The sequence below is a fragment of the Myxine glutinosa genome, chromosome 4 (genome assembly GCF_964187855.1).
Source record: "Myxine glutinosa chromosome 4, kmMyxGlut1.1, whole genome shotgun sequence".
Taxonomy (NCBI): Eukaryota; Metazoa; Chordata; class Myxini; order Myxiniformes; family Myxinidae; genus Myxine; species Myxine glutinosa.
In genome coordinates, this window is record NC_136264.1 from 119,821,301 (window position 1) to 119,835,531 (window position 14,231).

At 47.6% G+C, this 14,231-nt stretch overlaps 1 long non-coding RNA gene across 8 annotated transcripts in view; it reads left to right on the plus strand.

The window, feature by feature from the left end:
• Positions 1-14,231, plus strand: part of LOC144891801 (uncharacterized) — a 217,323-nt gene that overhangs the window by 193,101 nt on the left and 9,991 nt on the right. For 5 of the 8 annotated variants that reach the window (XR_013623140.1, XR_013623142.1, XR_013623143.1 and 2 more), the window contains one exon: positions 183-259. The exons of the other annotated variants lie outside the window; for them this stretch is intronic. This is a non-coding gene — a long non-coding RNA (uncharacterized LOC144891801). The remainder of the gene's footprint in view (positions 1-182; positions 260-14,231) is intronic. 8 annotated transcript variants of the gene reach the window in all.

Here is a 14,231-nt window from a genome sequence, read left to right on the forward strand (position 1 = left end):
CCAATACCCATACACTAATGCTCATGTGCCCCCAAAGTGAGGTGAATGGTAAAACTACCATTCGCCATCACTACTGCTACCATCAAATGTCCACTATACTACGAGCCTCGGTGCGTCATTACATCATCAAAGCTCAGCTTCGCAAAGCCGAGCAATGAATACGGGTGGTTTGTCGCCTGCAGGTTGGGTCCGTCCGGCATTCGGATTCAGGGGAGGAGGTTTTGTCGGGTCAAGGCTCCAATCACCATCCCGGCACAAGGTAGGTATGTTACAAAAATTTTCAAATGCAGAATTTGCTTAGTTTACCTGCATTTTCTGAAAGAGCTTGATGAAAGAAACATTTTGATACCAAAATCACGTCTGTACCTTAATATTTAAGGAAGTTATGGGCAATTAACCTTCGGAATATTCGGACGCTTTGATGTATTGTTTAGTGCATTATGTAAAACAAAAGCTGTGACCTGTAAACCGGAAAAATTTGATTTTCTCCCTTAATACTGAAGATAATTGAATGAAATTTTCAACACAAATAGATTTGAGTATTCTGCATGGAGTACACCAATCAAATTTCTAATTAACTGACTTGATTCAATGAATTATTTAATAATCAGTTGAACAAGAGCATCAATGGTGCTTTTTTTTTTTCTTTTTTTTTTGTTTGTATACTGAATCGAGGCTCGTGAAAGAGCTAACATTTACTTCACAAACAAATCGACCAGACAAACAAAATACACAAAAAGGGAGCGGAAGACAAGATGGGGAGAAAAGGGGAAGCACACAAACACAACATCGGAGAGCAGGGAGATGTGTGGAAGGGAGAGGGCCCGGGGGGAGGAGGCATGGGAAGGGGGGGGGGGGGAGGGAGAAGTATAAAGCACAAGGACACCAAGGACTTCCAGGACAGAAGTTGGTATTTCAAAAAGGGGAATTTGGGTGAAATTAGCGGGGGTAGAAAAGATCAAGGTTTTGGATGGGGGAAGATAAGAGATGGTGGTGAACAGCTGTTTTAAAGACTTGGAGGGTGGAGTGGGATTGAAGAGAGTGAGGGAGTTTGTTCCAGAGGCGGGAGAAAAGAGGAATGAAGGAGTGAAGGTGAGCAGAGAGTCTTGATTTTGGCAGTTTAACCAAAAGAGGGTTGCAGGCAGATCTTGTGCGACCTGTAGGAATATTTGCGGGACAGAGCCCAGAGAGAGCTAGGGGGGCAAGGCCAGAGAGGAGTCGGAAGAAGACGGAAAGACCACCAACCTGCCTGCGGTGAGTGAGTGAGAGGCCCTTGGAGTTAGCTTCATCGTGGGAGATTCCAATGATTCTGAATGCTTTGGTTTCAACAGCGCGAAGGCGAGCTAGGTGTGAGGCAGGAGCACCAGCCCAGAAGGGAGAGCAGTATTCCATTGAGCTGCGGATGAAAGCCTTGTATGTGGTGAGGAGCTCAGGTGTGCCAAGGAAGGACTTCGCACGACGGAGGATGCCCAGTCGGCGACTGGCTTTGGAGGCCAGATTTGAAATGTGGTTTTTCCAGGAAAGATCATGGCAGATAGTGAGACCCAAAAGCTTGAGTGACAGAACTTCTTGGAGAGGATTATTCAGAAAGTGGATGGGAGGGTTGTCCAGTGACAGTTGTCCAGTGCTGAAGCTCAATTGTCATGGAGCTCGGAAAAGCAAAGTCAACGTCATTCTCAGGTCATGGTTACTCGAGTTCACATTAGTTGGTTGGATGTGAGCTACAATTGAGCTACAGCACCATTGGTGCTCTTGTTGGATGTGAGCTACAATTGAGCTACAGCACCATTGGTGCTCTTGTTCTAGCTGGAATTAAATAAAACTTATTAATTTCAGAAAAATGTCAAGACTATTACCTGTAGAGTGCGTTATTGGAGGCTGGCCGAACTTATCCGATCAATTTACACCAGGTCCAAACTCAATAAATCCAGGAAAGAATATACAGTGTTCCAAGAGTATAATAATGAATGGAAATTTTAATCCATAGCACTCTTTTCCAAGTCAAGCATGTCATGGATTTTCCATAGTTCACACAACCATGACTTTCCAACTAGTCTGCAAATACAAGTTCATCACATAAAAGATCTGATGCCAACTCAAACATTGAAGCATTGTAGTCAGTAGCATCATTAAATTCTTCTGACTGGGTCCAATATGCCACCTTGTACATTTTATTGGCATAGAGCTTTCTGATCATTCCATTGTACATAACAGGTCCACCATCCTCTTCCCATACGTGACAAATTTTCTTGCCTGCAACCCTTCCTTCCAAGATAGCTACAAGCTTTTCATTTTCACAGTAATTCAGATTTGGGAATTCCTTCTTGGCACCTTCAACTGCTGACTTTTTAAGCACTCTCTCCAATTTTCTTCTGTCTACCATCTGTCTTTGCTGCTCCTTCTGTTTCTGTCTGTTGATTAACTCAACTCGAAGGTCTTTCTGCTTCTGTTGTTTCCGTTCCCTCTACATCCTTCCAAACTTGACTGCTTTTTTCAGGATCTTCTCTCGCCGCTCTTCACTGAGGCCATCAAGGTACTCAACAGTCTTATTCTTGGTTGCACGCATCTTTGAACTAAAAAAGCAGAGTGTGGCATTGGGAGATTTTTTTCTGAGCAGCACTGAACATGCCCATTATTTCCTCCGAATCGATATTATGGGATTGGGCTGATGCAGCTTCATCCCTCAACTTGTCAGTGATGTCTAGTGCAAAGTATTTCTGGTATTGTCGCTCTAACACCTGAATGGTAGCTTCTAGGCAAGCTTTCATCATAGTATTGAACTGAGGAGTGTTCGGGACAGCCCTCAACTTGGCCAAGGTATCATCCACAATTATGTCTGCATCAAAGAAGTCCTTCTTTGTCGTAAGAATGGCCGTCGGGTCTTTCACCATTTCTTTCAATGAAACTATAACTTCCTTGACTATCCTGATGCCATCAACATGGTTGATCTCATTTTCGGCAGAAGTGTAAAATCTCTTCATCCATGGTCCAGTTAGATGTTTTCCTAGGAGGCCCAAAACCTGTAGCTCCACCAATGCCACATCACTCCCAAAGTCTTTCATTAAAGATGACCTTAATCCACCAAGAGATGAACCAGTTCTCAGTAGCTCTGTGAAGAGTTCATGATGTTGTATTAAGACCCCTGCATTGTGGAATAAAATATGCAGTCGATTGCCTCTGTATCTTGGCAGAATGTTTCTTGGATGGTTGTTTCTGTCCAAGAAGGTTGTAAATCCCCGAGGATCCCCTTTGCCATCTTTGTATCTCAGTTTACTCATTTGCACAATGATGTTGGCAGCTACACAATCCTTCCCGTACAGTTTACCCCTTGATTCCTCCAGACGTTTAACTTTAAATGCACTCCTTGTGGATGACGCAATGGAGTCCAACGGATGCAGGTGGCAATTCAACTCCTTCAGGGTTTTTTCCACTCACTGTTTACCAGACGGAGGGCAGCATGATTGGCTGCACATCTGTCACTCATTGAGTTGGTGATGTTGTTGATGATGGCAGACCTTGTATCTTGGTAATTCGTCCCTTCATTAAAGTAACAATATGTCTCTGCCATATTGTCGACGGCTTGACAAATGTGGTTTGCATAATCCTCTGCTGTTCCGCCAGGGAGTTCATCAACTGCAGCTGACACACATTCACCTCGGGTGGTAAAGTGAACTTCATTGATATGGGTGCCTTCTTGTGTTGTGGCATCAAAACCCACAGTGGTGTCCTTGTTTGCAAGGATAGTCTCTGCAGCTTGCAGCTCTGCTGCTGCACCAAGTTCCCAGGCCATAATTTCTACTGCGCTCCTGCAGGGGATGTCATCGGCATCATTTCCAGAACGTTTGCTGAACTGCTTCATAATTTTCGGAATACTGGCCGTTGGCACATTGTTTACAACACAGTCAAAAACTTTCATTCGTGTGTTTGTGGAGTATGTTTTGCCATCAGCTTTGGACGCAGACCCATTCGTGGACTTGAGTTCTTCAACAGACTCCTGTAGTACAAGGTTCTGGGTTTGCAGGTCACTGATGAGAGCATCCTTCTCAGACACTTGTTTTTTAAGTCTCTTGTGCTCTGCAGCAGAAATGGTCTTCACCTTAGCACTTTTCTTTTTCTTTTCTTTTCTATACGTTAAAAGTTTACTATGAACAGCTTTAAGCTTGTTCAGCTCTTGCTTTGTTCTTGCAAGTTCATTTGCCAATACATTTCCCAACAACTTGCGTTTCAAGACATGAATTTGTTCATTCTTTTTTTCTATTATTTCCATTTTTCGTCGGAGGGCCTGATTCACTACTTTTTTTGGTGTTTTTAATTGTAACTTGAAATCATTGCATTTCTCCTGATACTTCCTCCTCATTTCTGAGCAATGAGTGGATAGAAATGTAAGCTGGCGCTTCATTTTTGCTTTTCGTGGCGTTAGTTGCTGGCTCTGACTCCGAGTGGACGTAGTTGGTGAAGTTGGCAAAGATTCACAGATCACATCTGGTGTGCACGGTACCGGATTAGCTGGACTTGGACTCTGGTTGTCATGAGAAGGACCTGGTTTGGGGCTTGAACTGGAACTTTGTTCACCGGTGATACTGACATGATGAGGAATTTCAGCACTTGTAGAAATGTCAACAGATTTATCATTGCAGGTATCACTTAAAAGACTGAAATGTTCATCACAGACAGCAGCAAATCTATCAAATTAATTGAGATCAGACAGCTTTTTGAACTTTGAAGATGTTAATGTCTGTGACACAAGTCTCTTTATGTCGGCATCCAAAGAACCGCGAATGGTAACAGAAGAAAAGTGCGCCTCCAGAAACTTCTTGGTAGCTGTACGACTCCTGTTTTCTCCAGCAGTAATGTAGACGTAGAGTACATGACCATTTCTGACCTCACCAACATCAGGAAGTGAAGAAAACCTCTGAAGAATGTGTTTTCTGGCAGTACCGGGCTGGGCATCTGGATTCACAAGTCTGCGCTTCTTCTTTGGAGGCATCCTAACAAGAGAATGTAGAGCATAAAGCATCCTAAGAGGTCATTCAGTATACAATTTGAAAAGAAAGGGGATCATTCAGAAAGAAATTTGAAAAAGTGGGGGGCATGTTTTGGATAGCAATTTGTAAAATGGGTGTAATAAAATCACATCTTTTGTATCAGAGGAGAAATGCCACATGAAAAATGGGGGTCATTGGGTATCTGACTTTGAAAAAAATGAAGGGGTCATAGGGTAACAGGAAACAAGAAAAAATCGTCATTAAGTAGCAGAAATTGAGGAAAAAAAAAAAAAAGTCATTGATGGGAAGAAGAAAAAAAATTCAAAAGGGGTCATTAAGTAATAGGTGGACCAGTAACATTAAAAGGAGAGTCATTGGTAAAGGGGGGTGGGGGTGTCAGTTGACAGGCACGGTTTGCATATCAGGATATGAAAGCCCCCCCCCCCCCCCCCCAAAAAAATTCCATCTGTCATGTCTGAGATCTACCCATAAAACCATTGGCATTGCCATTGAAAATACCATTTTTGAATTTATTTTAATGATTAATCACACCAGAATGAATTATCATTTTTTGTCCACCATGATCAGTACAGACCCAAACTAAAATAACCTTATTTCTGGTCAAAACAACAAGATTGTTTATCCTATTGATTTTTAAATCTCCCAATGTGACGACATGAATTTCGTGAAATTACTGTCACGATGAAGTTGTTCTCTTGTGACGTGGGCAAAAATTCAATGCACTAAACTGCACCAAATTTTTCGCCGATTGTCACCAGATTTTAGCATGAAAATATTGATCGTGGTAAAAAAATCAAGCAAAATCTGGATAACTCAGATGTTATTCTGACACGATTTTACAAAAAATAACAATTTTGATCTTCTTTGGAGTGGATGTCGAATGATTTTTGAACGCATTTCGGCAATGTAAAATAACCAGAAATAATACTCCCAAGAAAACATCTAGCGACCATCTTTTCCACAGGCCTCGTGTACCGATATGTAGCCGGAGGTTATACGTAGTGTGGACAATACGTAGTGTGGACTACGGAAATGGACAATCGTGTATCGACACGCAGAATGCCAGGGTCTGTATAATATTCTGTATAATACAGACCCTGGCATTCTGCGTGTCGATACACGATTGCCCATTTCCGCACAGGCATCGGCAATGATGTACAGTGACCAAGACAGTACAGTGGCAATGACCATACAGTGTATTGATGATGGTTTGCCGACTACACATGGGTACATTCCGGTCGATATAAATAGCGTTCACAACATACAATGGTGATAAAATTTCGTCATTAGGCAGATAAAATATGATTTAAAATGTCAACTTACTTTGATTAGTGTCAGTAGTCCAGAAGTATAACTGGTAAGTGGTTGAAATCCGGGCAATTTTAAAATCCTTAGCAAAACGTGAAGACTCGCCGGATATGAAAAATTCAAAATGGAGGCGATAGAATGAAATTTCCTATACGTCATCAGCCGGAAATCGAGGGGAATCCCCCTTCATTAGCCAATGAGAAACGTGCTTTGTTGGGGAACGCCCCGAGCATACGTAATCCGGCAAACAAGTCCGGTTGGAGAAAATGGCGATCGCGGATCGCGAGGATTGTAACAGGGAAACATCCCTACGCAGGGCCTTGCGCTGCCAAGCGCGATGGCCCAGCCTTGCCCGGTCGGAATGCCGCCACCACAAGGGGGCATCCTCCTCCTTCCCCTCGAACCGGGCCGATCGCTTTGCCTGGCAAAGCGCGGATTCGACCATGCAGGGCGGGGCCCGGCGCGGATCACGCACGGTGGTTCTTTCGAAACCGCCGCGGCTACGACACCTGCCGGTTCCCGCTGCACACAAAGCCCGGCACGGACCGAGAGCTCGCGTCGGCTATACGTCGGGCTAGACGCTAACCCGGTCAGCGCCGATGCTCGACTTGCATGCTCACACGCATACGCGACCCCTTTTACACTCACATTCGCACACCAAGTCGTCCTCTCGCTTTCCATACACTTCATGCATTCCAGGCATTCCATTATTGCACTTTCTCGTCGTGCATTCTCTTCCCTACTCGCACCTACACACTCAGGCGCACTCATAATGCTCACGCACTCCTCGTGTGCACTCTCCCCCGTTACGTACTCCATAACCACCACGGGCGTGCACTCTTCCGTTACATCCCCTGTAACACTCCCCATCACGCGCTCCACAACCAACTCAGGTGTGCCTCCTCGCACACGCTCCTCATCCGACTCACACTCCTGGTCACACTCACTCCTAATTCCACACTCTGATGTGCATTCACGCTCGCACTTGGTAACACACTCGCGCCTCGACGCCATTCGCACACACGCGCCATTGCCATTCACACAGTGCACCACGGACCTCCTACGAGCGCCCGGGTTACGCCTGCATCCCAAGCGCGCGAAAAACCCTCCCGCGCCAAACACTCTCCTGCAAAATCTTTTTGCACCATATATCACCCGGCTCACCTTCGGGATTCTTCTTCTTCGCTGCTCCAACCCCTGCAAACTTTCATTGGGGTTAATAAGCACAGCATCACGATGTGGACACGGACTTTGCACAATTTCCATTTCTTCACCCCGCTAGTGCTCTTCTAAGTCCGGCGTCCGCTTAATCCCAATTTCCACTATTGCTTTGCTTTTAATTTATTTTTCCTCGACGGCCGCCTGTTCTAATAAAATAAAATTCTCTACTTCGGCAGTCGCCGGCTTTCCCATACCCCGGGTCACGATCTCTACCCCGGTCCACGTGACTTTGCTTTGCTCAACATCGCTCAACCCACGCTCCTCAAGCCGCGTTATCTCGTCGCGTACCCCCGCGACCTTTTCGCCCAGCTTGCTCCCAAAGTTCTCCCCAAATTTTTCCACGTTACACCTTACTTCTTCCCTCATTTTTTCTATGTTCTTTTCTGACTCTGCTCTCCGGGCATCCAATTTGTCATTTAGCTTTTTCAATCCATTCTGTTGGGCGCCCATCATTTCTTTCATTTCTGCCATAAATTGCGCCATTTGTCTCATGACTTCTTGCTCGCCGTCCGGACTCACTTGCACAACGGGTTTGGCCCTCGCCGCCATGTGCGAGGCGCCGCCATTTTGTGCGCCTGCAACCCCCACTGCTACACCCTCTTCGACCTCCTCTTCCATTACTCCCACTGCCTCCCTGGGGTATTGGGTTGCCTCTAACCCCTCTTCTATCTCCCCCACCGGCATCCGATCGCCTTGAGTATCCATGGCACGACTCAATTTGGATGTTAATACTAAATTTTGGCCGCTCGAAATTTTGACCAAATTTTTCCAGGTGGATTAATATTTGGTTTGGGTCCCAAATCCCACTCCCAGACACCAATTGTTGCGGATACGGGTGTCGGCGCTCCCCTTACCAAAGGGGGATTAATCCCCTTGTCTTTTACACTGGCCGATCCTCCCAGTCCTGGAAATTACACGCTCCTTTGCGGGGTTGAGATTGGCCAGGGTGATTGGTCAAGATGGGCTCCCAAATACCTGCTTGCCAATCTCTCCGCAAAGCAGGGAGATAATTTCCGCTCAAACCACGGACAGATGGAAATTGCCGAGCGGTTTAGCAATCCGCGATTCGAGCCGTTAACAAAAAGACTAATCCCGATTCTGAGCGGTTCTGCCAAATCGCGCCACAGGTACTCAATTGAGGAAATCACGAAAGCGATCGGATGAGAGGAAACCAGAGTAGGAAGAACAAATATGATTTATTAATTACACTAAAAGAGGAAACGAAAGGAAAAGCATGTACAAGTAGAGGAAGTAAAAGGACACAGGGCAAGCTTACACACTCTTAATTAACACGCCCAGGACAATACAAACAGACTTACACGAAAGGGTAGTGGTAGGAAGGAAGAGAAGGGTCCAGGCAGATGGTAGGCGTCGAGGTCCCGCTCCAAGCTCGCGCTCCGGTCCACGCTTTGGGTTCGAGGCGAAACCCGGCAAACAGCTCCGCGTGTCGTTGGACGTGACCGGACAATTATATAGTGGGGGAAAGCTGGTATGCTGCGTACGTAATTCAAATCTCTGCCGCTCTGCCGGTCAATCTCCGTGGCTTTCTCTCTGCCGCTCGCCTCCTTGGCTCTCTCTGGCTCATCTATCTCTGCCGCTCTGCCGTGACGTCTCCTTGGCTCTTTCTCAAAGTAGTCCGCGGCGGCGCTTTTATTACATGCCTCGCGTATCAAGCCGCGTCCGCTTCGCTCCGCCTACCGGTGAACACGCCTCGGCCTGGATTGGTCGCAAGGGTTCATTGGTACCTCCCTTCGTGGTGCGTTGATGGGGCCACATCTGCGTTCCTTGCACTCCTCCCCCCTTCTTCTCCAACTCGACCGCGTGGTCAATGGCGTCTTGAGACGAGCGCTGAGGCGGCTGCGTCTGGCAGAGGCGCGCAATACAATTTGGAGAGGGTAAAGCCGCAAAATGAACATGGTTTGGGAATTTGAGAAGGGGCCTAGGTTATTTGATTAATACAACACAGAGTCAAACTATTGGAAACAGAGCCTTACCTGAAACACATACTAATGAGATAACTGAAGAAGGTTCCTATGGTGTCTTATGTGTTGCAATATGGCCTAGCTAGGGTGCGATCTTTGACCTTTTGGAGATGGGGATATTTACAGGGAATTATTTACAAGGCTTATTATTTTACAAGTGAAGGTTCTAAAAACCATAACAATATGTATGTATATATATATGTATGTATGTATGTATGTATATCGTATATGTATGTATATATATATATTGTTACGGACGTGGTTAAAGATGTTATATTTGCCGAGCGGAGGCTCCGCGACCGAACAGTGCTTCCCTGACTAAAACCCGATTTACCCCAAACTTTGGCCGTATCGCACCGCAGCTGCCCAATATGGAAAACTCTAAAGCGACCGAATGCAAAGAGGAAGAAGACGTACAGAAGAGTAACGGGGTTTATTATTATTTACACACAAGCAAAAAGGAGCAGTCACGTTTATTTACAGGGACATGAGACGCAGGTGACAGTGAAAATTATTAGCTTATACAGACTTAGTTACTACCCAGGACAGAACAAACAAAGACACTGACTCACGCGGGGAATTGCAGAGTGGATTGCTGGAAGGAGGTGTGTGGCTGGAGGGGGAGGACGGCACGGAGCTGGCTGGAGCTTGATCCCGCACGGGACGTCGGGCTGGACCTCGACGGCCGCTGATGCCACCGGGCCTGTCGTGTGCGCGGGATCACGGGTCAGAGCTGCTTGGTGGAGCCGACGCACTGGTGGGGGGGGGGTCTGGCGTGACGGGTTCTCTCCTCTCTACGCGCTCTTGCTCTGACGACCCGGCTCTTTTTCCTCCCTCCTTGTCTCAACTCAAAGCGCATCTGCTTGTCTCCTCCCTTGGACTCCTCTCCTTTCTCTGTAAAAGCTCATCCCCCTTGGGGAACGCCCTGCCGTGGGTTATATAGGCCCTGCCCCTCAACCTTTGCGAACCTCCCCCAAACATTCTCTCTCCGCCCTCTCAAGCCAAACCCCTTGTTCATGGTTGGTCGAGTGGGGCTGGCTCACTCCTCCCCTCTATGACGAGGTGGAGACACGCCTTTCTTCCCCAACCCTGCCTCGTGGCCAATGGTGGTTGAAGAGAAAACCGCCCAAAATGCAGTTGGCCATCGAAACGAAATGAAAGGGGACCTATTCTTATTTCACTTGGTACAATGGAGTATTATTCTAATGGAAGACAAGGCCTTACCCTAAGACACATAATAAGATATAAGCTATCGAACAGGGGTATTCTATGGTTGGCTGACGTGGATGCTTTATGGACTAATTACCGAGACGCCCTTTCTATCTTTACACAACTCCGGAGGCAGGAGGCGCAGAATAAACAATAATAATAATAATAAAACACACAATAAAAAAAATACAGTCCTCATATCCGCAACACTGCACCCTCCTCCTCTTAGGCACAGCCCGGGCCTACAACTTTTATTTAGTGTGACACGTAGGTGTAGTTCCCTCTACTCTTAACCTGACCCTGAGTGTGACAGTTTTAAAACATAAATAAATGTGTCCCGCTGCTCCATTGCACCCTGCCTAACAGACTTACGCCCACAGTTAACCGAATTGCGGAATGGTCTTCAAACTATACATTGACGGTGGGGAGCATTATTTACAGTTGACACTACTTTTATTTACAAAACTAACCCAGGACCTGTAATTGTTCTTTCTGGGGGGGGGGGGGGGGGGGGGGAGACAGTCTGCTCTGCATCAATGCACCATGAAAGCACCTATAACGCTCCAACACACCCTCAAGCACCAATCGGTGCAGTCACCACAGTTCATCAGTGTTTAATAAAAATAACATCAACAACCCCTAACCCTGCAGGTGGTCTCTTGCTCTTCGGCTCCCTCTGCTGGCTATTATTATCTCTTCCAGTTGTTGTCATTTTCTTTGCTTTTCTTACTGGCGGCCTATTTGAACTGAAAAATGCACCCAATGTGTCCTTTTTATTTTATTTTATTTATGGCCCACAGGGCCAACTAGTGTGGTTCACCTGTGGGGCATCGGTGCCCTGTGGCCAAGGTCCGCCAGCAAGATTTCGGGCCCTCATGGCCGGTTCCAGCAGAGGGGCCATTCCCCAACCCATGGGGTCCATACGTGGTGCTCGGCCACAGGCATGTGGTCCATAATGTGGTGCATCGATGCAGACAGCTGGTTCTGGGAATTTCGGGCGCACAATGGCCGACTCACGCACGCTCCCCTCGGCGCCCAATGGCGCACAGGTCATGTGGGAGACAAAAGGGGAAAGACAAATGAGCGAGGGGTAAGGTCACAAGGGTACACATCAATAAGGCAATGCAAGGCGAAAGGCGTACGGAGAGCGAAATGAGAAAGCTCATCCCTACCGTACGTCACCCCCCCTGTCACCTACACTACCCTTGCCCTTACCCCATATTTACAAAATCTACACATTTACAAATTCGTCACAACTGTCACGTCTTCCCCATATTTCTTCAATACCAAATTCGTCTCCTCAATCCCTCTAACCAAAATTTGCCATCACCCAATTCGTCATCAATCCTCATAAGGAGGAAGAGATGGAACATCAAGCACAATGTCACACCCACGTCATGATGCGTCTCACAATCCAAAACATTTGCATCAAAAATAATTAAACATGGCATGGTGCGGAGTACCTGTCACCTCAGGTGAGTGGATGCAGATGGTGCGAGGAGACTTCATCCTAACTACTTTCTAAATGACTTTAACACACTTTACACTACCCGGGGTCTCTCCCTGCCAATCCATTGGCCAACTTACACTATGGGTTCTAAAAACCAATCCCCATTGACCAAACTGTGGTGCTTCTCAATTTGGGGTCTCACTCCCCCGATTCATCTCCCGGTGCCCTTGCACAATTTCTGGGCTGTGACGTGTAGCTCTCCCAGCAGGTCTACCCACCTGCACACCTCCACCACTGCAGTTGCCACCCGAGCTTACCTAGCTCCTCACCCTAACCTATCTAATTGGGGAAGGCCCCTCCTGGCTCTGTCACCCCTCGGTGCCCTCTGGCACTGGGCTACCCGGGTCCGTCCTCCGGATCCTCAGGCCCCATCCACACAACTCTACCGGCTCCCAGAGCCCACCTGCGGCCTCACCTGGCCGACATCCTCACAGTGGTGGAGTGCCCAAACCAACTACACACACTAACAGGCTACACGCCCAGCCATTTCCACAACACCAATGCACCCATCCAAACATCATTCTTCCACCCGCACCACAGATGCCAATATCCAACCACAATTTACCTATACCCTCTACCTAACACTTACACTACCCGCCCCGGGTATCCGTGATGGGGGTCCACTCTTCCCCCATTCACACCTTCGCACCATCCACTCCACTCCATAGTTTCCACCATACTCACTCCACGACCATCCATTCCAATACTCCATATATTCCACACTCCATGTATTCCACACACCTGTTGGTGCACACCTGTGCATTCACACCTGGTGCCACCTGCACCCTCCTTCCTTCCTGGACCATTTGGTCAACACAACACACCTCACCATCACCATCACTCAAACACTGCTCCACACACCTGTCCAGTTGCACACCTGTGCAATCACACCTGTTCCATCACACCTGTTCAATCCTCACACACTGCTCGATACACTTGAATACACCTCCAACACTCGCACGGCATCATCTGAACTGCCTGTTGCCCTGCTAACTTAGTGCTCCCCGTCTTCCCTTTAAACTAAGCACATACCACGTCATTATCATCCACACTAATCTACCTGCGTCCCCACTACAGGTATCCTTGTCACTAACTAATCTTAACGTTACCTAATGTCATCTTCTAGGGCCCTACACACAATATCCTAACCCACCCGGGCTAGTTTTCACTGCCATCAACCCCATAATCTAGTGCTCCTTTGCCCCCCGCTGTGAGGGATGACAGAGTTGCCATCCCACCACATCGGGGAGGTCCCACTATCAATTTTGCTCGTCCAAATTCCAACCAATCAAAAATTTTTCTATTTACTGCCAATTCTATTCTAATCATCAAATTTTGCCTTTTTCTAATTTTGGGTCCAAAACACTAACCTCATCACCCGTCTACTTATTAGATCCTCTCGGTGCGCCAATTCACGTCTACAGCCCGGCTTCGTAAAGCCGAGCAATGAATGCGGGTTGTTTGGTGCCGGCGGCTGGATGCGTCCGGCACTCGGTGCAGGGAAGGACGCTTACCCGGGCCGAGATCCCACGCACCACCTCGGCGTGGAGCCATCCAATTGCCCGATCTCGACCTGCCGGAACGCCTTAACAAAAAGGGGTCGCCATGACGACCCTTCCTATCGGGCTGCCCGTTCCGCCTAGCGGAGCACGGACGCGGCCGTTCCAAGCGCGGCCCAGCGTGGATCACGTACGGCGGTCCTTTCGAACCCGCCGTGGTTCGGATCCCCGCTGGTCCTCGCGGCACGCGAAGCTGCCCGACGCGCACCGAGGGCCCGATTCGGCTAACTGTTGTTCTAACCGCTAACCCGGTTACCGTCGATGCCTCACCTGCATGCTTACACGCATACGCTACCCCTTTCTTGCTCATACATCCAGCTGTCTCCCTGCTCTTGGTCATTGCACCTTTTCTTACACACCCAGGTACACTCATTCCACTCACAGACTTGGTCACACACCTGACCACCGAACACCTTTGCACACACTCGTCGGTCGC